The sequence below is a fragment of the Sus scrofa genome, chromosome 5 (assembly GCF_054392235.1).
Source record: "Sus scrofa isolate SSC_HxYL_T2T_F1_AM1 chromosome 5, Sscrofa_HxYL_maternal_Yorkshire_Landrace_v2.0, whole genome shotgun sequence".
In the NCBI taxonomy this organism is placed as follows: Eukaryota; Metazoa; Chordata; class Mammalia; order Artiodactyla; family Suidae; genus Sus; species Sus scrofa.
Genome location: NC_139387.1, coordinates 11695671 through 11722895, shown reverse-complemented (window position 1 = coordinate 11722895; position 27225 = coordinate 11695671). Strand labels below are relative to the sequence as shown.

The 27225-nt window shown below is 43.2% G+C and overlaps 1 protein-coding gene across 21 annotated transcripts in view; it reads right to left on the bottom strand.

The window, feature by feature from the left end:
• Positions 1-27225, bottom strand: part of RBFOX2 (RNA binding fox-1 homolog 2) — a 272076-nt gene that overhangs the window by 163440 nt on the left and 81411 nt on the right. The gene's annotated exons all lie outside the window — the stretch shown is intronic.

Sequence of the window (27225 nt, the reverse complement as noted above, 5' to 3'; positions counted from 1 at the left end):
CTTGTGGTTGCCCAGGGGGGGAGGGAGTGGGACAGACTGGGAGTTGGGGGTCAGTCGATGCAAACTATTACATTTAGAAAGGATAGACAAGGTCCTACTATATAGCCTGGGGAACTATATCCAATCTCCTGGGACAGACCATGATGGGAAAGAATATAAAAAAAGAATGTATGACTGAGTCACTTTGCTGTATAGCAGGAACTGGCACAACATTGTAAATCAACTAGTTTAATTTTAAAAATTTAAAAAAGAAAGAGGAGTTCCCATCGTGGCGCAGTGGTTAACGAATCCGACTAGGAACCATGAGGTTGCGGGTTCGGTCCCTGCCCTTGCTCAGTGGGTTAACGATCCGGCGTTGCCGTGAGCTGTGGTGTAGGTTGCAGACGCGGCTCGGATCCCGCGTTGCTGTGGCTCTGGCGTAGGCCGGTGGCTACAGCTCCGATTCAACCCCTAGCCTGGGACCCTCCATATGCCGCGGGAGCGGCCCAAGAAATAGCAACAACAACAACAACAAAAAAAAAAAAGACAAAAAATAAAAAATAAAAAAATAAAAAAAATAAAAAATAAAAAAAAAATAAAAAAGAAAGAGATGCCATCTTTGAGAAATAAGGATAATATGAGAGGTCCTCAATGTAAGAAGATTCTTAACCTGTGCACTAAGGCACAGACAGCGTATTTAAAACAAAATAGCTTAATCACTTCCATTTTTACACTTAAAAATAATTTAACGTCTCTAAAACAGGTTTTAAAGTCAGAAAAAAAGCAAATGACTGCATTTTTTGAAGCCATTAACTCATCTTTGAAACCGTTTCTGGTGACTACTCTAATCTATACACACATGGTACATGAGTCACACTGTACTATGGTGTTTGATTCATTAGCTTTTGGAAAGCATTCCATGGTCAAACGACTGAGAAACATGCTTTCAGGAGTTGTACTAGTTGTTGGGTTTCAGTTTTTCCTAGTCTTCTAACAGGATATAAAAATTAGTAGATGCTTTTTACTTATTTCAAATATACTCATAAGAAGAAAATAAGCTATCTAGGGGCGTCAGAGACTAGCTGACAGGCAGACAGAAGCCAAGAATTTGCTGCACAATTTAAAGGGCTACAATCAGGTAAGGAGAGTGTGAGACACAAACTCAGACAGCTTGAAGGTTTTTGTTCCCCAGAAGGGAAACCAAAGGCGAGGCCGATTTAAGCACCCTTCGCTCTGAATGGCCATATCCAAGCAGCTTTAATTCAGCGGTAAGATTTCTGAAGAATTAGAACTACGCTGCCTTTCCCGGATGATCACTTATCATCTATTTATACCCCATTTAGAGTCTGAATGTGTGACTGGGGGTTGAGGGCCATCGGAACTACCAGAAGAAAAACTGAGTAACATTATTTTCTATGACCAGACCATTCCGTCCCAGATCTGACAGCTTCAATATCATAGTTCTCCCAAAAGTTAGGACGTACCAAACGCTATAAACTTATTTTCAGGCTATGACTAGACTTTTAACAACATAAATGAGTTCAGTGGGACTTACTTTAATCTCCTGAAACACAGTTTATTTTTAGTAAATACAATAGTCCCCCACATGGGAAGCTACAACCATGCCAAAAATGTCCTAAGCAGAGATAAAACCCTATTTATAGACCTATCAGTTGCTCCTTGCTTAGGTTGTAACATAGTTTCCACTTTAAGCCTGATATGACCTCCCCTGACTTCTCTGGTCTCTAATGTTCTTTTCATCCTGAAGTTTCTCACATTTATCTTTATCTCCATAGGGTACTTAAATTAAGCTACTATGGGGGGGGGGGGGAGAAGAGAATCTCCTCTTCCCTAAACATTCTCTCACCTGAACTTTAGGTAAGTTTCAGGAACCTAAAAAAGGGAAGAGTTCTCCACTGGGTGGGCTTTGGGGGAGGGACCCTCATATTCAGCAATCATTAAGAATGCTGCCGCAAGGGAGCCGTGCACATGGCAGGTGGGACTACAGGATGCTTTATTTGTGTATGACTCAGCCTCAAGTCCTCTATCTTTTAAAAATCCAACAAGAATAAATGTCCACGAATTTCTAATATAGAGACTACTATACTCAAAAGCTAAGGGGCAGGGGGGTGGGGTGCTAATTGGGAAACAAAAAGATAAAGATAAGAGAGTTAAATTTTTTTTCCTAAAAACGTGATTTCCTCAGGGATTAAGCTGTTTGGTTACTGTTGCTGCTGCTGCTGCTGTTGTTGTTTCACATTAGCTGCTGGCACCTTTACATATCCCACTTAAACTGCCAACTCTGGAATATTCCTTCCCCAGTCTCTGGCTTCGACCCCAACAATTCTAGAAGGGTATTTACCTTACCTTAATTCAGTGAACCATTTTCACTGTTTGCTGTCGCTAGCAGTGGCAAGAAGACCCAAACCTCATCTCCCACCCCAGCCCGGCCCTGGGGCACACCCCAGATAAAATTGTAAATGAACCCCATCTTCACTGCTCTGGCACATCCTAACCCCTTTCATCTCGGAACCCCAGTAAAATGTGCCATCCCTATTCCACTTCTTCTTTTTTGTGTTCTTAAGCGTACACTGCCTTTTGTTATTAACTCTGTTTATAGGTCTTGTATCCTAAATAAGACTGCAAATTCCACTCCATTATGAACTCCTATAGGGCAATGGCCACATCTTACTCATCTCAGAATCACCCAAGGAAACACTGTTGAAATGTTTGTTAGGCTGATGTGGATGGCGGGGACTGCGTAGTGAGTCCACTTTCTCTTACATGACTCTCTCACTGCACTCGATTTGGAAAGCCCAGTATCACTGTAGCAGAAATGAATCATAAGAAATTTCTGAAATGAGGAAGAGAGAAGCAAACAGCCATTACATAAGACCAGCCCATCTTCCACTGGCCTCTCAACATCATTCTCAGGTGCTCAAAGAGATGATAAACAAGGAGGTACCAAACGATGGAGCAAATGATAACAGCTCCCCAAAAAAACTCTCCTTGCTTTTCTTCATCTACCTATATATGACTCATCCTGAAGGCCTGCCTCTTCCTGCCCACCCCCATCCACAGTGAAACCCCTAACTCTCCAGAATCTGATGATGGGTAGCCACTTATTTAGCATTTTCACTTAAAACAAGAATGGATGGATTTATTTTTTCATTTATTTTATTTTTGGTCTTTTTAGGGCCGTACCTACGGCATATGGAAGCTCCCAGGATAGGGGTCGAAATCGGAGCTGTGTCTGCGGCCTACACCACAGCTCATGGGCAATGCCAGATCCTTAACCCACTGAGTGAGGCCAGGGATCGAACCTGCGTCCTCATGGATGCTAGTCAGATTCATTAACCACTGAGCCATGACAGAAACTCCTAAATTTAAATTTCAGTAAAAATAACTGCAACTATAAACATTAGTGAAAAGTTACCTGATTAGAGACGTTGACAAAGACTAGGAAATATACTTTTTTTTTTTGCAACTGTGAAGTTTATTATATAAAATGGTAATTTCCCTTTTTAAAAGAAGGCATATGGACTTTCTGGGGTGATCAGAGCTGAGGTCTGGGCAGGGATGATTAAATAAACTCCCAAGATCATTTTCCAGCGGCAGCATCGTACTGAAGAAAGAAAGATTGGAAGTGAAAAAGATCTGGAACTAAAGTGCCAAATTACCACTCACTAGCTATGACCTTGAGCAAGTAGCTTCTCTTAAACCTATTTCCTCATCTATAAGTGTGGGGTATTATGAACATCAGAAATAACATACATAAAGCACCTAGGTCACTGCCTGGCTTAAGAATTCATAGTTGTTTACAGATTTGCTTATCATTGTTTTTCTCAGCCCACCACAAAAAGACAGAAAATGACTCCTTAACAAACCTGACATTTTAGGGCTACTACTGTAATTTATTTTAAACTGGTAACAGATTGTCAATAGAGCATGCCTAAAGGAAGCTATTTTCTCCGTGAATTTAAAAGTAAAATTTGGAGTTTCCGTCGTGGCGCAGTGGTTAACGAATCCAACTAGAAACCATGAGGTTGTAGGTTCGATCCCTGGCCTTGCTCTGTAGGTTAAGGATCTGGCATTGCCGTGAGCTGTGGTGTAAGTCGCAGACGTGGCTCAGATCCTACATTGCTGTGGCTCTGGCGTAGGCCAGCGGCTACAGCTCTGATTAGACCTCTGGCCTGGGAACCTCCATGTGCCACGGGAGCGGCCATAGAAAAGGCAAAAAGACAAAAAAATTTAAAAAAAATTAAAAAAAAAAAAAAGTAAAATTTGCAGGAAGAGAAACACAAAGTTTTCCACAGGGCAAGATGTCGCTAAATCAGATGGCTAAGAAAACTGATAAGAGACTGTAGGGAAAAGTCGAGCTCCCGGAAAGGGGGCGCGTCTAACAGAGGATAAAGAATCACAGCCACTCTGTGTGGGGGTGAGCCCAACACCGCAACTCTCTGTCACAGAAGAGCTCAGAGTAAAGGTTTGTTTTTTTTTCCCCAGTTTCTTCAAAATTCCACTCCTCCCTTAAACCAGCGATACTTACCTGACAATAACAAACACAAGGCAAAGAGAAACAAAAACACCTCCACCTGCAGTAGAGAAGGGGGATGCTGAGGATGCGAGAGATGCTGGCTACAAGGGGTGAGAACTTTTCTATGATGCAGAAAGAAAACCAATGGCTGCACCATCTTCTTTGGCTGCTTTCAGGTGATGGCAGGAATCTCCAAGTCATTCACCTGCTCTCCTATCAGGGCTGTGAAAGGGGAGACAGTAGGTCTGGTCCTTCTACAGGGCCGAGCTAAAAGCTATGAAGGAGTTAAAGCTTTCAGAATATTAGAAGGAAAATGCTGGAGGACTTTTAGGGCCTTAATAGCCAACCCAGTGGAATGGAAGACAGTCTGGGCATTAGAACCAGATGGGCCTTCCTGGCTACTTGACCTTGGGCAAGCTGGACAGCCTCTCGAGCCTTCACGCCTCTCATCTATAAAACTGAGTGAATGTAAAAGGCAAACTGCTTCAGAACAGGCACTCGATACAGGTTAAATGCTTCTCCCAGGCCCCAGGACAGCCATACATAAGACTAGGAATGCGGCTGGTGGCTGGCCTATCTAGCTACATCATAAATGTTCGTTCTCTCCCTCCCCTTTCCCTCTAACTTGGCAGAAAGGGCATCAAGGCCAAGTAGGGAAAGTAACGCTCCCAAGGTCATGCTGCTGGTTACTGGCAGAATTAGGCTTAAAAAATCAGCCTCTTCAGGCTCCATGCGTGTACCTTGCCTCATTGGAACCTTCCCTCGGGGACAGGGCAAGCTTACTTAACATTAAATGGGTTCAGGGAGTCAACGCAAACAACAGCACGAGCTAACTACAATGTCACCGCTCACTGTGTTTCAGGCACCCAGGAGTTAAACACACCCAGGAGCTGCGCTGGGCACACTCCTTATGGGAAGAGGCCAGAGAGGCACTGAAATCCATTCCTCGACGTGATTGGTCGGTTCCCAAAGGGGTGGGGAAGAGGCGAGGGGAGAAGAATGTCCTCGTCGCCAGATCCCCAGGATCCCCACGGGTAAACAACAGCGAGAACATCTGCTCAGGTTTTCAACTAAAACTGTAAAGTATTTCTGAACACTTGACCACCAGATCAGACGACTGGAACCTCTGACCTTCATCAACAACAACAGCTCTTGTTCTTTAATGACCAGATTCTCAGTGACACAATCTGGATGAACGAGTGCAAAAAGCCAGCTTGAAATTTCTCTAGCACAGCATTAGCGGCAAATGCTCATGCTCTCCGTGCTGGGAATCACCCGCCACCCTCCCTCCTGCCCACCTGCCCTTACAGAGGAACCCGGCCTGCCAGTCGCTGCTCAAACTCTGACAATCACCTTCCCTCTGAATTTCTCTCCTTCTTCTTTAAGAGGAGCCCCCTCCTTTGCAAAGAGGCTATCTTATTGCAAGAAGCAACCTCTCTGGAATTGCGTTAGCACACATGTGCAGAGCAGAGAGAAGGGAGGGTCTGGGGAGAGAGAAATCCAATACCTTGCCAAATCCACCGGGAAGTCTGCCCGAGTTATTAAGCCAGGACAGGGCACTTAACCGAATTGGTTGAGGCAATGCCCTTCAATCCTGGCTGCATTCCTCCCCCAAGGGAGAATGGAGAAAGGCCTGGCTCCTCAAAATCTTATTACCGTCGACCACTCTTCATTCCTGAGAAGTTTCTCTCCCCCATTTCAAGGATATACACAAAATGCTTAAGCTCCGAGCAGAGTATGAGAGAGGTGGCCCCCCATCTCCAGTACACACGAGGACTTCACAGGACGGATCGCCAAGAGCCGCTGCAACGGCATTCCCTCTGTTCTTAGGTACGACTCCAACTAAATCCTCAAGTCCACAACCCTGAAGGGAGGAGGAGATGTCACAGAACCAAAGTAAAACTGAAGAGAAAGCCTCTTGCTGAATGACTAAACCAGGAGGACTTCAAGAAACCAAGCCAGTGCAGGGAACAGGTTGAGCCCACCTTAGTGCGGCCCGGGAGTCAGGGCAAGGCCCACTCTAAACAATCTGGAAGCACTGCCTCCCGACCTCTCAGGAACCGCCTCGGCCAGGAGTGACCTGAAACCACCGTGGACTCAGAGCAAAGACTCCTCAACGCTGGGCCAAAGCAAACCAGCTCCAGGAAGTGGCAGAGGCTGCTTAAGTCTACCCTTTGTTCCTGCTCTGCCATCCCAAAGCCAAATCTAATCACACTGTGCTACGCACGCCCTTCACTAACACAGACGTCTCATTTATAAATCCCAGGGAGCACAAGTGACTCAGCTCCCTTTCGCAGGAATGTTCAGCAAATTAACTACTCAAGGAGGTTCCGCGTGGTTATTAAAAACACAGGCTTCAGTGTCAGACAGGCCTCAGTTTAAATACCTGTTCCACCGCTTTCCAGCTCTGTGACCCAGACCTCCCCAAAGCTCAGATGCTTCAGACTCGGCTTCTTCCGTCTGCCTGAGAGGGAGAGCTGGAGGAATGGTGAGGAACTGAGGGGGTGTGTACACGTGTACTCAGCACAGCACTCATGTGCGGTAAGCATTCAATAAACAGTGGCTGTCACGATAAATTATCACTGAGGCCTATGAAACAACTTCTGAAGAGAAATCACGCTGCCAGCTGTCAACAGTATGAGCGGTTCTGCCCCTTGCCCAGCCCGTCACAACACGAGAATATGCCAAAGATGGCTTTCTACCTGCTGAGCAGGGGAGAGTGACGGACACAACCTCCCATGCGGAGCACACAGGGCTGAGAGAGGATGTGACTCAGAAGCGACAGCGAAGTGATGAGGAGGAGGGGACAGTTCTGGGGGGGGGGGGTCTCAGCAGGGAACTTCCACGCAGCTTGTGTTCCACTGTGCAGGGAGGCGCTGCTTTTAGTCCTGGTCCCAGCAGTTTGGGTCACACTGCATGGCTGGGTCAGGGTCCTGGCACAGGCGTGCTGGGAGGCGAGGCCCCATCAGGCCAAAGTCAGCCCGTGCACAGAGCCACAGCCACACGCAAACCTTTCCAGGCAGGCACCACAGGGCGACCGTTTGTTGGGCGGGAGCAGCAGCATACAGATTTCCTGGCAAGCAGACCCGGGGCTCTCAGGAATCACAACCATGTAATCAAAAGCACGTACGCCCCTCGGACACGGCGCCCTGGGGAAGGCCCAAGGAGCTGGGTTCTTTCCCTTGGTGGCACCCAAACTCATCCACCGGTGCTCTCGCTCTTTCTCGCTTCTAGATTTTCCCCATCACAGCCCCCACCCGTCAAAGCCTCACATACACCTTAAAGCCCACGCTGCTGATGGCGTGGAGCGAGCCTAAGCCGCCCTCTAATCATGAGTGCATCCACCAGGTCACAGTGTCACACTAAGGAAAAGCACTGAACTGAGAGTAAGGGCTTGGTGTCACACACGCAGCTCTGCCACTGGCAAGAGCTCCACGAATATAAGCCTTGGGTAAGTCACCTCACCTCTCTGGACTCAGTTTCCCCACCTGCAGCACAAGGGCACCGTGACGAAATCCAGCTCTGACACCTGATTTACGACCTGAGGGCCACACCTCCTCTGATGCCTACCCTGGTTCTTGTTCCCGCGTTAGGGGAGACGTGCCACAGAAGAGCCAGGGGATTAGGACAAGTGATAACAAGCCACTCTCTGAACTATCCTGAAAGTTCAGACACAGTGGAAAGCCAGCCACACGCTGAAAGGTGCTACAACTAACAGCCCTAACCCTGACCATTCATTTCATGAAGGTCAGGACTCTCTGTTCCTTGGCAGGTAAACCAGGAAAGAAAGCAAGAGAAAGCAACGGGACCACAGTAAAGCTACCTGGAGCCCGGAAGGGCACATGGCTAGCTAAAAGGGCCCTCTGAACACTACGCTGAGAAGGACGGACAGGGGACCTTAGGGTAAGCACTCATTCCAAAAATATGGGAATGACGGTTGCTATTTCTGGCCAATGGATCAGGACCTGAAAGATGGGTGTCATCTCCACTGAACAAATCGGACAGTCAGGAATAATCTTGCAGCTGCCAGCACTCAACAAACTGGCAGCTCTTTAGCGAGGACTCTCCGGGGACACAGAGCTGCAGTAACCAAGGGAAATGTATCCAGATTAGATCAGCAAAGGCCTCTCCGTTTCCACACGAGGTATTGTAGGGGCAATGACACTGGCCAACACACAAGATGTGCACAATGAGCTCCCTGAATGCTGCACACGTCCAGGTCACAAGAGCTGCCACTGGGCTACAAATGGCTCATGAAGCCACAGATGCCAAGTGTCCTATTTACCTTTGCCTTTGGTTACAAGTCCTCAAGAGGGATGATGGGTTTGCTTCTCACAGCAGGGCCTGTTCCGTCCACTTTAAATTGGGAAGGATTCTTACTTGTCTCATTCCCTTTAGCTTTCTCTTCCCTTCCTCTTCTCTTTTCCTTTCTCTTATTTATAAAAGTAAAAATATGATGTGTCCATACAACAGAATATTATTTAGCAACAAAAAAGAATAAAGTCCTGATAAATGCTACAACATGAAGGGGCCCTGAAGACATTCTGCTCAGCAAAAGAGGACAGAAACAACACCCTGCACATTATATTGAGTCTATTTATATGAAATATCCAGAACAGGAAGAATCTATAGAGAGAGAAAGTAGACCATGGTTGCCTAGAGTTTGGGGGGCCAAGGAGGACAGAGGAATCAGAAAATGATGACCAAGAGGTACATGGCGTCTTTTTGGCATGACAAAGACTCCAAGAACATACTAAAAAAGCCACTGAGTTGTGTGTTTTCAATGAGTGAATTGTAGAATACCAAATTATCTCTCAGGAGTTCCCATCGTGGCTCAGTGGTCAACGAATCCAACTAGGAACCATGAGGTTGTAGGTTTGATCCCTGGCCTTGCTCAGCGGGTTAAGGATCCGGCATTGCCGTGAGCTGTGGTGTAGATTGCAGACTTGGCACAGATCTGGCGTTGCAGTGGCTGTGATGTAGGCCGGTGGCTACAACTCTGATTAGACCCCTAGCCTGGGAACCTCCATATGCCGCAGGTGCGGCCCCAGAAAAGACAAAAAGACAAAAAAACCACAAAATTTCTATCTCAATAAATCTGTTAAAAGAGGCCTCGAAGGAATTACAACCTCCTTTAGGAAGCAACATTTAATGAGGGAGAGCTGACTCTCCTGACCCTCCCCTGCCCTTGCTCCTTCCTATCCACCTCCTGTTCCCCTTTCCCAAGATAGCTGGGCTGCTGGGCTGGGTGGTAGCTTTGCTGAATCTTAGAGTCTATTCCTGCTCCATTATGACTTTACTGTCCTTCCTTCCACAGCTGGTTTCCCAGTGTTCCTGAAGAGATAATAAAACCACCCCCCACCCCACCGCCAGCAGTGGCTAATGGCCTGCCACACCATGAAAAAAGAATGAAAATAGGGAGCTCCCTTGTGGCTCAGCAGGTTAAGGACCCACCGTTGTCAGGGCAGTGTCTCGGGTCGCTGCTGTGGCAGAGATTTCATTCCTGGCCTGGGAACTTACACATGCCACAGGCATGGCCAAAAAAAAAAAAAAAAAGAAAAATGTTATGAAGATAAATGATACTATAAAAAAAAGCACAGATTTGGGAGCTTGATCAAATCTGTTCCAACTGAAACCTCTGAACAAGTTACTTTAAGTCTGGCTCTCAGGTTCCACTTCTGTAAAACGGGGAAACCACCACCTAATGCATCTAACACATGTGGTTATTATAAAAATTAAGTGGGAGAGTCTATGTAAATGATTATTATGACACCTGGCACACAGACGTTACTCAATAAATAATAACCGTTATTTATAAACGCCTATGCCCAGTTTTTTCACACTGTCATCCAGTAGACCAGCTTCTATGTCAAAAAGGTAGTGGCAAAAGCAGGCTGCTGGCACCATCAAACTGTTTAGGATCATTTTCCTGTTTGTTTTAATCCGTCTCACTCACAGATCCCTGGTCTACTCCTAATACTTCTGTGCCATTTACTTCAATGTTGTTTTCCAGTTTCTGGGCTCGATTTAACTACAGCATTAGGCTTCTTATTGCCTCTCCATGCCATTTTCCCTCCTCAACCTTAATCTGTGTTTATCACCTTAATTATAATTCTTTAAGCCACTCGGGGTAAACTGTTTACACCCAGAGGAGCACAGCATCTGTATCCTCCTCCAAAAGCCTATCACAGAATCAAAACAACTTAAGACAGACTTTAGAAAGGATTATGGTGGAATCTTCAAATGGAATACAAGGCAGCCATGAAAAACGATGCTGTAGAACTAGTTAATGACAGGAAAAGATGTTCACAACAGAGTAGGAAGGAGTATATTATAAAAGTTTGTACAATGAGATTTCGCAAGGAATTTTATAATGTGTGTATATGCAAAAGAAACAAGATTAGAGAAACAAGCAATAAAAAAGTTTAAATATATTAAGACAATTTTTATTTTATTCTTTTGGTCCACTGTATTTTCTAGATTTTTCTCTGATAAAGGTAGCGTGTTGGCATTTTCTTAGCAGACTCCATAGCATGACTTTGGAGTCAGAAAGACCAGCATTCAAATCCCTCCTCTACCACCTCTGAGAGGCCTGACTGTGGCCGTCACTGAAACCTTCTGCGCTTGGTGTTCTCATCTGGAAAATAAAGATGAATATCCTAGAGGAGCATGCGAGACATCTGGCCTTCGGTCCATCTCAGAGTCCTTACCCTGTGCAGGATCTTCAGCTCGCATGTGCATCAGAACCGCCCGGAGACATGCTGAGCCACACGGCCGGGCCCAGCCCCAGAGCTTCTGATTCAGTAGGTCTCGGGGAGGGGGGCCCACAAATTTGTCTAAGTTCCCGGGTGATGCTGATGCTGCTGGTCCAGGACCACACTTCCAGGACCACTATGCCAGGTAATAAGAACTTCTTACAACATGCTACACAGATACTAAGTGCTCTTTCAGAGCATTATTTCCAGACTGTCTGCTCACTGGATCCTGAATTATATAAGAGCACATTCACTTTAAAAGCCCAGACTTTATAACATGGGATCATACACTCCAACAGTTAGGGAACTGGGTTTCCGCTAACGGTGGAAGGAACTAACGGTTATCAGGACTGCATTTAGAATGTGTGACTTCGGCATGGGAGCAAACATCTGAGAATGTGGGCACAGATCAACAGAATGCAAGAGGCAGACATGCTTGAGTCCACTGCTCGCGGCCCTGGGCCTGTCTGGGGAGCACTTGCTTTGCTCTAGGTGCCCTCTGTCGACAAAACCCGACATAGCCACTGCTCCATTACTCCCTCCCCTTTCTCCTTCCACCCCAGGAGAGCCAAGAAAGAGTCCTAGTGTGACTCAGACTTGAGGAAAGGTTTCCACTTGTGAAATTTTCCTAAGCCCATACATAGTCAGGATAGGCCTCTTCTTCCAGTTTCCCAGCCCCCCTCTTTAGTCTCTGCAGATAATCTCCAAACAGGTTAACTGCTGCAGCACGGGGTGAACAAGAAGTAAAACACCATGTGTTGTAATGCTATGTGGAAGTTAAATCACAATTGCTAGAAATGGCTAGCACTGGCAATGGGAATAAACTGCCTTTGGAAATAGTCTCCAATACACTGTGAAACCCTGTTGGTACTTTTGAAAAGACACTAACTGGTAAAGTACGTAAGGGATGAAAACTGTAATAGCACCATTTTAGACAACTAAAAGTAGAATCAGAGATCTTAATACTGGCAAAGATCTCTAATACCACTGTCGCCCCACTTCCTCACTTACATGAGGAAACTGAAGGGCCCAGCGGTAAAGTGACATACATAAAGTCACAAATTTTATGACAAAGCCAACTTTCCTGACTGCCTCATGATGCATGATCTTTCCACTATACCACACAGTCTTTATTTAGAAGCCTTATTCATTTAGTCATTACCAAGACACGTCTAACCGCATTTTAACCTCTTCATAGAGGATAAAGAAACTAATCAACATTAACAATTCCTGAGAGGTACAGGAGGAAAAAAATTCTACATTTTTTATTGAAATTAATGAAAATTAAGCCTTTTCTAACATCAGTACTTATTTAATAGCAATCACTGTAAATTCACAGGATCAGGAGTTCCTGTCCTGGCTCTCAGTAGAAACGAATCTAATTAGTATCCATGAGGAAGCAGGTCCGATCCCTGCCCTTGCTCTGTGGGTTAAGGATCTGGCATTGCCATGAGCTGTAGTGTATGTTGCAGATGTGGCTTGGATCCCACGTTGCTGTGGCTGTGGTACAGGCCAGCGGCTACGTTCTGATTCGACCCCTAGCCTGAGAACCTCCATAAGCCTCAGTGTGGCCCAAAAGAGACCAAAAAAAAAAAAAAAAAAAAAAAAATCACAGGATCAAAAACCGCATTGAGTATCAATAAGCAAAGTCAAAATCAGGTGTGGGCAACTATGGTCCACGGGCCAAATCCAGCCTGTTGCTTGTTTTTATGTACAACCCACCAACAGTCCACAAGCTAAGATGGCTTTTACATTTCGCGAATGGTTGGAAAAAAATCAAGAGCATACTATTTCGTGATACATGAAAATTACATGAAATTCAAACTTTAGTGCCCACAAATAAAGTTTTAGTAGAACACATCCATGCTCAAGTGTTTCCATGTCATCTCTGGCTGCTTATGTGCTACAGCAGCAAATGAGAAGCTGCAACAAAGGCTGTATTGCCCCAAAGTCTAGAATATTTACCCTCTGATCCCTTACAGAAAATGTCTGCCCATCCCCGTTCTAAGCTACTGAAAATGTGATTTGGGAACCCTCGGTCAAGTACAAAGCACTGAGCAGTAAGTCCAAAGCCCAGCCTCAGCAGCGAGCTCCCCACATAGCTGCACAGGAGTCCCGCACAGGGTGAGTGGCCGACCTCACCCTGTCAACCCCATCCTTCCTCTGGAGAGCACTATGCTAGGCATGGCAGGTTTTTAGTTAATATTTATCAGCAGTCCCAGGAAAAGCATACCTATTTACAAATGAGGAACGAAGCCTAGGAGAGGTTAAATGATCAGGCCCAAACCACCACTTGAATCTAGAGCCGCCAGGCACCAAAGTCCTTCCATCACTCCACAGAGGTTTTCGAACCGTGTTCCGGTCAGCTGAGGGCCCCGGTCTTCCACGTCTTTTCTACTAGGATCACCCCACTTACATTTTTATATATTGGTCCATATAATTTGTTTGAAAAAGAGAATATGCTGCTAAAAATTTAACCTGAAGATCAGGGTTCCTCTTCAAAACAAAAGCTAACGTGTGGGCCTCTTACGATTACCACCTTTGGCAAACCTCCCACAGAACTGCAAATTTCCTCATTAAAACCCTGCCCGCCTGCACACAGGCCTCACTGGGGGTCTCACCAAGAGCAAAGGAGAATAGACATGAAGCGACGTGTACTCTAGAGGACAGTGGAAATATAACCAAGAATTACGGGCCCTCAGTAAAGGGCAGGGAGGGGAGCAGACAGGGAAGTAACATTTGCATCTGACCAAAGAAAAACCAAACATACAAGCAAAATATAAAATTTTTTAAAAGTTCAAGCAAAAGTAAAAAAGTAAAAGACGTGTATACAGTGGAGCTATCATACACTTTGAAATTTAACACATTTAAAACCCATTCCATAGCCTTGAGCTATGGCTTAAATCACTTTGAGCCTGGGTTTCCTCATCTACAACTGGTATGAAATAAGATAATATTTGCTAAATGTTTTCTACAGGGCCTGGCACCTATTCAGTACTCAATACATGTTAGCTCTCTTTTCAAGGGGACCCTTTACTTGTTACTGTGAAACTGAGACACACCTGCTAGAATTAATGCATGAGTTCCTTAGAGCAAAACAAAATAGTAGAATTAAAGAGCTAGAAGCATCTTTAGCTTAGATGATTCTATGAGCCAAGTGACAACACAAAGCTTGTGTGAGGGCAGGCTGAAGGCGCTCTAAGGGAACAATGAAAGACGCTAATAACTGGAGGTACAAAGGCAGTCCCCTGGTGAAATGTTCCACTAACTCAACAAGGGTATTTACTGAGTGTTTTAAGAGCCTTCCACGGCTCCATCAAATGACAGACTTACGTTTAATATCCACTTGACCAAACCCACTAAACTTGTAAGAGGCACTCTCTCACTGAAGATCAGATATCTAGCTTCTTAAGTATTAATCTTTCATATCGCTTTGGCAAGGCAAAGGCAATAAAACCTTGTAAAAGTCTGACTAAAGTTTTTTGTTTTTTGGGCTTTTTTTCCCTCTGTCCATAGGAAAAAATCCCAACAGAGTGGTCTCTCTATTTCAAAGAGTCTGAAGATCAGGTTTTAATTTGTCCCTTTACAAAATTCTTACTGGGTACTTACTTTGTACAAAATACTCAAGAATAAAAAGGAGGAGGATAGGGTCCTTGTTCTTACAGGACTAAGTGGGTCATTAGACCTGTTCACCATAACGCACCAGGCAGTGGTAAAGCGCTATTACAAGGTAGGAAAAGTGTGCCTGGGAGTGCAGTGGACACTGAGACTCTTTACCCAAATCAGTGCATCGGGCAAGACTTCACGGGGGAGGTAACATCTGAAACGGGATTTAAAGGGTGAATTAATTGTATTTAAACAGGGAAAATGCCCTAAGAAAAAACTTAGGATTAAAACTCATATTTGATTTCAAAGCTGTATCGCCCCCACCCCATTGTGTGGCTAACATACAGAATACCTTACACAACACAAAAGGAAAAAGACTAGGGCCGGATCATGGAAGGCTGAGAATAACCACTCAAGTGTTTTCAGCAGATCAAAGCTAAGCAGGGTAATAACAAGACCCAATGAGATCAGAGTTGTGCCTTTGTTGAAATTCATGATTACACAGGACTTGATGAAATGATTTCCTGGTGGCACCGTATTTTCCACCACAAGACCTTAAACTGTCCGTTGTATTCTCCTGCCTCTCCAAGTCTAGCAGTGTAATGGTACACAGCTAGAGCTACTGAGGAAAGAGAAATATCTGCTCTACAACTGAAATGCATAACTATGTTGTCCATCTGCCTTAGCTTATACTTAACTAGTTGGTTTCATTCTAAATCATCTGCCATGGTTGTCCGTTGAAGAACGAGAGGTTGAGGAGATATATCAAGCTTCTTAAAAGTAACTCAAACAGGAGTTCCCGTTGTGGCACAGTGGTTAACGAATCCGACTAGGAACCATGAGGTTGCGGGTTCGATCCCTGCCCTTGCTCAGTGGGTTAACGATCCAGCATTGCCGTGGTGTAGGTCACAGACTGGCTTGGATCCCTCCTTGCTGTGGGCCTGGCATAGGCCGGTGGCTACAGCTCCGATTAGACCCCTCGCCTGGAAACCTCCATATGCCTGCGGAAGCAACCCAAGAAATGGCAAAAAGACAAAAAAAAAAAAAAAAAAGTAACTCAAACAGTTGAAGCTAAGGCTGGTTGTGAGGAGACCATCTCCTGCTTGGTGGGACTAACAAGAAGATGCCTACAAACTACGTGGCCACCCTAAGCAATTCGAGACTGGTGAATTTGCTAATTTTGAAAACTGTTAAAAAAGGAAATTCTCTAATTTTCTTTTTGTAAATAATCCCAGTGATTGATAATCTCTAGTCATATAATCCTTTTTTATTAAATCTCTCATTTCAAATGAACTGCCTATATACAAAGTATTAGGTCAATCTACTAGAAAGTCAAGCAGTGAAGTTATAATCCATACATTTGCAAAATACTTAATAAGCGGAGTTCTCGCCGTGGCTCAGTGGTTAACGAATCCGACTAGGAACCATGAGGTTGCGGGTTCGATCCGTGGCCTTGCTCAGTGGGTTAAGGATCCGGCATTGCCGTGAGCTGTGGTGTAGGTCAAAGACGCGGCTCGGATCCCACATTGCTGTGGCTCTGGCGTAGGCCAACGGCTGCAGCTCTGATTAAACCCCTAGCCTGGGAACCTCCATGTGCCACAGAGCGGCCCTAGAAAAGGCAAAAAGACAAAAAACAAACAAACAAGCAAACAAACCCAAAATACTTAATAAACAATTGGGTCAAGAGTGGACGACAAAACTGTTCTAATAGCCTAAAATCACAGCAACCCCAAGATGAGTAAGAAGAGGCAAAGCTGGGGGAGGAAGTCAAAGTCTGGCATAAAAGATAGGATGTGCCAAGAAATCAGGTACAGAAGAGGGATAAGGAGGAAAGAGGGCCCCATCTTCCACTCTTCTGGCTCAAGTCACACTCACCCAGCCACAGAGCCACAGCAACACTGTAGATCCAGAGGTGAGAAGTCAGTGATCAAAGCTCCCTTTGTTTCCACAACAAAGTGTGACACTCCCAAGAACCACAAAATCAAACCCATTAGAGCCAAAAGAGCCCTTAAAAGAAGAAAGCTGGGCCCAGAGATGAGAAGAGCCTTTGGCGATTACACAGAAAGTTAAAGGCAGATGTTAGTAAACATCACATCATCAACCAATAAGACCCTGTGACACAGGAAATTTTTAAAAATGCAATCCTTACAACCACCTTACAGAAGCAGCCACTACTGTCCTCACTTTCGCAGATGAAAAAACTGAGCCTTAGAGACGTTAAATAATTTGCTCATGACCTTCACAATATTCCTCAAACTTCCTTGATCCAAATCTTATGGAAATGTCCACATAGATGTATTAAATGAGTTCAAATGATTAGAAGCAATTAGGAAAGATTTCATAAGCAGGTTACACTGCGGCCAGGGATCTCAAAGGATGCTTATGACTCTACTGGAAGAAGGAGGAACATTTCGAGCAAAAGGCACTGGGAAGAAATAAATACCCAGGATATTTGAAGGACTGTGAGGAGGCAGATAGAGCAGAAGAAATATGTAGGAAGGGTAATGACGAGCAAGATGCCTGTAGAGAGCCTTGAGTGTCTGGCTTAGTTTGGACCAGCTTCTGCTCAAGTCGTCGAAGTCTCAAATATGACCCCCTCTTCCTATTTATGCCGCCAAGACACATAATGAGTTGGGTAAATAAACTTACACAGGTTTCATTTCCTTCACACACATATTTCCCTTGGAAATATGACAAAGCCATGTTCCTACACTAGAAATTTCAAATCTATACATGTAACTCATTTCACATGGGGAATAACTTAAGAATCAAAAGGAAAATGAGACAATAGACAAATCAGAGACTGTGAGAACTAATCATTTCCTTACAGAGTTTCCCTAAGGCCTCTTTTTAATAAAATAAATGAGAAAAATGATTTACTGACGCTATTCCTGCCAGAAAATTTACATATGTTATCTCTAATCCTACAATGTAGATACTATTCCTATTTTATGGAAACTGAGGCTCCGAGAGGGAAAAAACTTGTCCAAAGTCATACAGCCTACAATGGCAGAGCTGACATTTAAACCAGAAGTCAAGGTGTGGTTTGTGTGTGTGCATGTTTGTGTGTATGTGCATTTGTGTGTGTGCTCACGTGTGCGTGTGCGTCTACAGAGGAATTCCCATGAAAAAGCCTTATAGTGTCTCGGCTAAAGAAATGAAAAAGCCCATGACCCTGGCTGACCCCTTACCACATCACATCCCTTAGGACATGCAGAAAACAGCATAGTTTCTCTTCACTCCATGAAGGGCTTTCTTGCCCAAGCACGCCCGCCACTAAGGATCTGGAGAAGGCTGTGTCAGCCAGACACAATGCCACTATACACCTGCCAATCTTCCTTGAAGCAATCCCCAGCCCGGACAAGAGATAATCAAATTTCTGTTTGCACAGTCTCTTTCACATGATAGTTAGGCAGAATTTATCCAAACTTAGTAAATAAGGGTGAAAACACCATTTTGTTTTGTTTTATTGAGGAAAGGAAGATTTGTCTTGTGAAGCTACGCAACTGAGAAAAAAGTTTGCAAATTATAAGTATGACAAAGAGGAGTTCCCGTCCTGGCACAGTGGTTAATGAATCCGACTAGGAGCCATGAAGTTGCGGGTTCGATCCCTGGCCTTGCTCAGTGGTCTGAGGATCCGGCCTTGCTGTGAGCTGTAGTGAAGGTCGCAGACATGGCTTGGATCTGGCGTTGCTGTGGCTCTGGTGTAGGCCAGCAGCTACAGCTCTGATGAATCCCTTAGCCTGGGAACCTCCCCATGCCACAGGTGTGGCCCTAGAAAAGACAAAAAAAAAAAAGACAAAGAACGTGTATCCAGAATATGTAAATAACTCTTACAATTCAGTAAGAGAACAAACAAACCAAATATTTGTATAACCAAATAAAAAGCTGGCAAAAGATTTGAACAGACATCTCAACAAAGAAGACATAGGAACAGCTAATAAGCACGTGAAAAGGTACTGTACACTGTTAATCACTAGGGAAATGCAAATTAAAACCACAATGAAATATGTGCTCAGTGTAGTCACAGAGCTGGACTCTGGGACATCAAGCCACTCTGGAAAACATTTTGGCAGTTTCTTTCAAAGTTAAGCATTAATTTACCATAAACCCCAGCTATTCCACTCCTAGAACTCTACCCAAAAGGAAGAGAACATTGTCCGTAGAAAGACTTGTATGTGAGTGTTCATAATAGCATTACTCACAATGGCTAAACTGGCAATAATCTAAGTATCTATCAACTGGTAAAGGGATTAACGAAACAGCCATATAAAAGAATAGTATTCAGCAATAAAAGGTAATGATACGGTGATCCACACCACGACATGGATGAACCTCGAAAACACGATGATAAATGAAAGAAGTCATGTACGAAACACTACATACATGTTACATGATTCCCTTTACATGAAATGTCTAGAAAAGATGGTTTTATAGAGTCAGAGAGCAGATCAGTGGTTGTCTGGGGCTGGGGTGAGAGTAGGGATTGACTGCAACAGAATTCAAGAAAATTTAGGGGGATGGTGAAAATATTGTAAAACTAGGCTATGGAGATGGTGACAACCCTATAAATTCAAAAAAATCATTGAACAAGTATACTTCCACTGGGTGAACTTTATGGTACGGCTATTGTACCTCAATAGTGCTTTTTAAAAAGTAATTACTAACTATATATGTATGTATTTTCTATATATATATTTATATGTATATTATTAATAATTCCAAGGGAAACAAAAAAGTATATAAGAAAGGGAAGGTAATCAATATTTTACGGTTCGACTATTTTCAGTCATAATGATGTATATATTACGTAAACATAAACCAATAATGAACACTGATTTAACGACAAAAAAGGCTTTATCAGAAGGAAGGAGAAGGTGCCTATTAAACTGTTAATTTCTCATCTCCGATAGCAGGAAGCCAAAGGATAAAGCCTAAAACTGATAAATCAAGAAACATCAGAATAAGCCTGTTATTTAGCTACATGGCAGTAAGCAGCAAGAGAAATACAATGGCCTTAAAGCTTAGGAACTGTCTCCAGAATGGAATGTCTAAAACAGAACAGAAGTTGGACGCTGATTAATGGTTTGAGCCAAGTGCCGGTGCAGCAGCATTTACCAGCCCTTCATCCACTAGAGGGTGTAAGGCAACACCACAGACGGCCCTGAACCTGATGGGGGACCCGAAGGCAGATGCTGAAGAGAAGCAACCATCTGAATACATATTGCATGAAGGCTGAAAGTGCGGTTCTAGATAACCCAGTAGGAGGAAAAGAAAGCGGTTTCATACTTTCATAATTTTGTCGTTTAAAAGCAAAGCACAAGTATTTTTAGTTTAAAAAGGACCTGTAAAAAAAATTATTACCAACTGTGAGATATGAGGGGTATGAAACAGTTTACTTCTGAACCTGTTATTTTAATCCAGTCTCCGACTGAGAGAGGGCGGTGGGAACAAATTTCTCGTTCAACAATTAAGTAATTGAAATTGATATTAAACATAGCAAATGATAAAGTTGTTGCCTAGACTGTTCTAACAATGCATTTTTTTTGTATTTTTTGATTAAAGCATAGTTGATCTAGGTTGCATTTTTGATCCTCTAAAAATTCATTATATACAGCAACTACAATGTTGTTTTATTTTAAAAATGTAAAATAGATCATTTCCCTGCTTAACGCCTTTTCAAAAGCTTCACATTAAACTGAGAATAATTTTCATTTATTCATTCAACAAATATTTAGTGATCTCCTACATGTCAGGCTCTGCTCTAAACAATGTCACAGCTTGTGCAGAACTTCTATTTTAGTGGGAGAGACAGATAATAAAGCACACACACTAGATGGTTACAGATGATGACGAGATTTGAAAGACTTAATGGCAGGCTATGTATGCGGACAACTTCAGATTCCTGTGGTCAGGGAAGGCTTCTCTGGGGAGTAAACTTTGTCCCTGTGACTGAATGAGAAGGTGAACACCTGGGTCAAGGGCACTGCAGATGTGAAGGTGGAGGAGACAATTACTCCACAGGCCCTGAAGGTGAGTTCAAAAACAGAAAGAACGCCCACTGAGGCTGAGCCAACAGTAAGTAAGAGACGTGTAGAAGGTAGGATTACAGAGGCAAGGCAGCAGCTCACATAAAGATAAATCTAAATCCATATGATGGGACATTATTCCACCAAAAAAAGAAATAAGTACTGACATATGCTACAACATTGGATGGTCCTTGAAAACATTACGCCAAGTCAAAGAGGCCAGTCACAAAAGATCAGATATTATATGATCGTATTTTATGAAATGTCCAGAATAGGTACACCCACACTGACAGAGACTAGATTAGTGGTTGCTAAGGGCTGGTGTGGAGGGATGGGAACAGCGAAGTGATGGCTAAAGGCTACGCATGGGGTTTCTTTAAGGCTGTATTTTTAAGGACAGCAACTATTTGAATTTTGTTTTTCAAAACTATAGATTGTAATCCATTAGTGGGTCCAGGAGATAAATTCTGATCAATTGTTGGTCACAATCAATGGGTTTTTTTTTTTTTAATTTTTATTAACGGAATGAAACAGAATGAAAAATCCCACAACGCTTAGAACATGGTTAAGGATAAGTACCATTTGCTAAGGCTAATTTCATTCTAAGCTATATTACGTGTGTGTGTGTATGTGGTGTGTGTACTGGGTCACATGGTTACTACGTGCTGCCATCTTTTCTTATGCTTGAAGCACTGAGTTAGAACTAAAGCATCCTCGCTATGTGCTCCATTCCAAATCTCCCCAAGCAAAGAAAAGCAGCCATCATTTCTTTGGCACCAAACCAAATGAATGTGACAGAAAATGCATTTGCTATCGCCCAAGGCTCCCAATCAAAGTAAATAAAGGCCCTGATACTACAAAGCAACAATCATCAAAACCACATGGTATTGGCACAAAGACAGAAATATGGATCAGTGGAACAGGATAGAAAGCCCGGAATTAAACCCACGCACCTACAGCCAACTCATCTATGACAAAGGAGGCAAGAACATACAATGGAGAAAGGACAGCTTGTTCAATAAATGGTGCTGGGAAAACTGGACAGCCACATGGAAAAGAATGAAATTAGAACACTCCCCGACACCCTACACAAAATAAACTCAAATGGATTAAAGACCTAGATGTAAGACCAGATACTATAAAACTCTTAAGGGAAAACATAGGCCAAACACGCTCCGACATAAACCACAGCAATATCTTCTCAGATCCACCTCTTCGAGTCATGACAGTAAAAACAAAAATAAATGAATGAGACCTAATTAAACTTAAAAGTTTCTGCACAGCAAAGGAAGCCCTAAACAAAATGAAAAGACAACCCACAGAATGGGAGGAAATCTTTGCAAATCAAACCACTGACAAGGGATTCATCTCCAAAATTTATAAACAGCTTCTGCAGCTCCATACCAAAAAAAAAGAACAACCCCATCAAAAAGTGGGCAGAAGATCTAAACAGACAATTCTCCAAAGAAGACATACAACTGGCCAAAAAACACATGAAGAGATGCTCAACATCACTCATTATTAGAGGAATGCAAATCAAAACCACTGTGAGGTACCTACCACCTTCCACCAGCCAGAATGGCCATCATCCAAACGTCTATGGACAGTAAGTGCTGGAGAGGGTGTGGAGAAAAAGGAACCCTAGTACACTGCTGGTGGGATTGTAAATTGGTGCAACCACTGTGGAAAACAGGATGGAGATGCCTCAGAAAACGAAAAACAGAACTCCCATTTGATCAAGCAGTCCCACTCCTGGGCATCTATCCAGAGAAAACCACGACTCAGAAAGACACATGTACTCCAGTGGTCATTGCAGCACTCTATACAATGGACAAGACGTGGAAGCAACCTAAGTGCCCATCGACAGAGGAGTAGATCAAGAAGATGTGGTACACATACACAATGGAATATGACTCAGCCCTTAAAAAGGAAAGAAATAACGGCATTTGCAGCAACATGGACGGACCTAGAAATTATCATGCTAAAGTGAAGTCAGTCAGACAATGAGACACCAACATCAAATGCTATCAGTGACATGTGGAATCTGAAAAAAGGACACAATGAACTTCTTTGCAGAACAGATACTGACTCACAGACTTTGAAAAACGTATGGTTTCCAAAGGAGACAGTTCGGGGGGGTGGAGGGATGCTCTGGGGTTGTGGGATGGAAATCCTATAAAACTGAATTGTGACAATCATTGTACAACTATAAATGTAATAAATTCATTGAGTAATAAAATAAATAAATAAATAAATGTGTGTGTGTGTGGGGGGAAACAAAGTAAATAAAGGCCCTGAAAGTTCATTTGCAAGAACGTGGACAAAAATAAAGTCCATTCTAGGGATTAAAAAAAAAAAGATGACTAGTTAGAAAAAAAGAAATTAAGAATTCTCAAGAAGAAAGAAAATACTTTTGGGGAAAAAAAAAAAAAAACTCTTAGGTCATCTAAACTCTATCCTCTAAATTAAAATTAAGGTTGCCACTCAAATCTACATCTCTAGTCGTCTGTCCTATCTGTCAACTTAAACATCTTTGATATTCCCATTTTGTGGGGATAATGTGAACACATCCATGTCATAGCTTTTCAACAGAAAAACTTTTTAAGGAGCCACTGACCAGCATTTTAAAAATCAGGTGAAGTTTGATACTGTGGTATTTTTTTTCTTTATATTAAAATACAAAATGGTAATAGGAAGGTTTATTTCATTCCTCATGGGCATGTTCTTGACAATCCCAGGAAGGCAATGCTCTCTAATCTAAACAACAAATCATAATCACAACCATAGTCCAAGGTGCTGCTGGCATGCAAACATAAATTAATAAAATACAAAAGATAAACTATAGTCCATAAGCTATTTTAACAAACAAAATAGGAAAAAAAACTTGATAAAAATTGAGTCAAGGGACCTCCAGGTCATATGAAGACTTCTTACGCTGTTACATTCTCCAAAGATGCCGTAATATCTTATCTTGCCACACAGGAAAGAGGACATCCCCATCCAGGGCGGAGAAAACACTGACAGAATGAGAAAGAGAAATACAGGACTGGGAGGCTGAAACCCAGGGTTCAATTTTAACTCTGCCATCAACTATGTGACATGGGGAAATTCATTTGAGAATCTCTGCTTTGGTTTTTCTTAGCTACAAAATAGGGATCATAGCTGTTGTGAAGATGAAAACCCTAAATATACATGAGAGCATACACTATAAACTGCAAAGTTCTCCACAAACATAAGTTTTCATAATTTACTAACATTCCCAGTTCCATAGCAGACTCAACATCTGAACCCAACTAAGAGTCGGTGCCCTCGTGGCAACCATGGATGGCAACACTCCACTCTCCACCCCCACAGGCCCGGTGACAGCACTGCACAGGGCCATACCCCAAACCTGATCACACCCCTTAAGGGGATATTCATGGTAGGATGACGATACAGCCCATTCAGCAAGGTCTGCCTGGGACTGTTTCAACATTAGCATTGCTCTTCACTCTCCAACGTGCCCCAATTTGAATGATAAACTATATAGTCACTCTAATTACAGTGAACATAAAGTTGTGGCACCAAGAGGTGACAGACAAGGGGCTAGCTTTAGGACTCCCCCGGCACTTTTCAGGAGCCCCCTGAAATCCATCCCAAATAAATAAATAATACTAGCAAAAACAGTAATTAAGCTTGCCATGCAGAACTAAGGCCCCTTCTGATCAGACTGCTGCTTCCAAGTCCTTCCTGAATAAAAACTCTGGAGCTAGTGCACACATAATCTCTCATTTAGGACATATTACAAACCCACAAAATATGCCAGCCTTAATCAACACTTGAGAACTCTATCATAAGAATGTGCTCCTAGACATAAATCACAAAGAAACAGACAGCTAGGAATCTAAACCACTGACTGCATTGTATCACCAACCTAAAATCCTGCACGGCCTGAGATAAAACATTCAGCTTTTCGGAGCTGGTTTTCATTTCTGTTCATCTGGAACAATGTTTGTCTCCTCCACTTCCACGACCACATTAGCAAGCACAGTGAAGTGCTGGAGTGCTTAATAAAAGCGACGGACGGCCAGCCCATAAAGCCCGCTAACTGACTGGGAAAGTAGGCTGGGGCGACCTTGAATTAAAAAGCAAAACCTCTACAAGGCAGCAGGTCCATTTTTGCCCCTCCTTTCCTTTGCAGGTTTTAAATCAAATGCGTTACCAAAGGCTTATGTAACAGGATGAAAAGGGTCACTGTAACAGTGCAATGCTGGTCCACTTAGTGCCAAGGAACTTAGTTGTTACCGTTCTTAACCAGGGGTCGTGGACTCTGAAACCCAGAGTTGGGCTTCAGGGGATCTAATGATACATCAAGCGAGTGAGCAGTCGTGCTGCACAGAACCACGTTTTTCCTTGGTGATCACTAACCCTCAGTACGGAGGAAAGGGCCCTTAACAAATAGAGGACACGTTTCTGTGCTTATTCAGCTACTACCTATACTGTTACCTTGGATAAGTCACTTTAATCTCTGTGTGCCTATTTTCTTATCTTTCCAAAGGAAATACTTGTCTTTTCTACTTCAAAAGGTGGTGGTGAGGATGAGATGAGAAAATACTGATGCAAGTGCTTTGCAAGAGTCAAAAAATTGTACTTTTTATCTCTTTTACACAGTCTCCATTAGATGCCGATAAAAATCCTGTCCGAGGACGGTGCCTATCTATTTAGCAAGGAACAGCACAAGATAAAGAAAGCAAATAAAGAGCCACGCCATGAAAATCGCCTTCGCCCCACTCCCCGGTTCCTGGATTTGCTGGGCCGAACCACTCTGGGGAGATGTGAAGATCACGAGTTCAGTTTCTGCCCAGCTGGGGCCGCTCGGTGACCAGCGCTTCACACTGATAAAGGCCTCCCAAATCTCAGAGCACAAAGTGAGGGTTGGCAAGGTTAGACGCATTAATTAGTAGGACTCATTTGGATTCTGTATTCATCAAACGCAACAAGCGGCTATTCAATATTTGCCTATTTGCACTACTCTAAGGTCTCGAATTCAAAGATCTAGACAGAAAAACAAAATAAAGCCCAAGAAAATAAACTAAAATAAACCTGTCACCATCAGAATGTGCCTCAAAGTAAATTAGCAGTTTTAAACCACAGCAAAAGGGTCTATATAGGACTACAGCAGAGACAGGATAGGTAGTAACTGTGCAAGCTACAGCAGTGGGTCTCTGCTGCAAAAGAAAGGGGAGAAAAAGCGATTCCAAGCAGAGACTATTTTTTGTGCTTTAACAAATTCCTCTTAATTCCTTCTGCTTAGTGCCTTATTGATCTGTAATCCCCCCAGGAAGAACACTGCATTACACAGTACCCTTTCAGATCCTTTTAAACTCCTTAAGCCTATCCCCATACTTAACTTCAATTCGCTTTACCTTTCTGTATTTAAAATAAGCCTATATCCAAAATAAGCAACATTTTGTAAATAAATATTTGCATTAGTATACAAAACTAGATTAAGAGATCGACCATGACCCCTTACGTTTTAAGGGTCTTGGGTGAAAAGTACAGGATGAAATAGAAAATGTCATTCATTTTAAAGCAGCCTATCGGACTGTTCTTGACCTACTGGAATTTCTAAATATGTGAACAGCAAAGACCATTCTTAGACTGACTCAATCAGAGTCTCCGGGGGGGCTAGCTCTCTGGGCATGCTCCAGATATGTTTTCTGATATATGGCCAGGATATAGGGCTACTATCAAAGGGCATACATTTCAGAGCTTACAGAAGCTACAGGCAGTCAAAACCAGAAAGAAAAAAAAGAAAGACCCTTTATATATATTCTCTTTAGGTTTGGAGTAAATGATCTTATCTTTCACCAAAAGCTTCCACAGGGACAACTCTCAGCTCCAACAATGATGATCCCCACTGGGCGATGAACACAGAGATGAATAACACTTTCTCTCTCCTCTCTTCTCCATATCTTACCTGGGGATAGGCTGAGGTTAATCCAGCACCACAAGAGCAAGAAGTGAGCAAATACTCTAATCTGCAAGACCCACAAATAGGTGACTATTGCTTATGGGGCCATCCGCGTTCCTAAGATCAGCTTCAGGGGTTGTGAGAAGATTTAATTAAGTTCTGGAAAGGGGAACTATGTCAACCCTTTGGTTTAGCACTTTGATGACATATATCCCTTGGACAAGCCTAGTAATGGTGACTTCTTTTGACAATCCTGTAAGGAATGACGGATAGGCATTCAAAGATATAAATGATGGACAGAAATTCACAGATATTTCTAGAAGGTTCCTTTAAATCTTCTGAAGAATATCAGTATCCATAAACAGC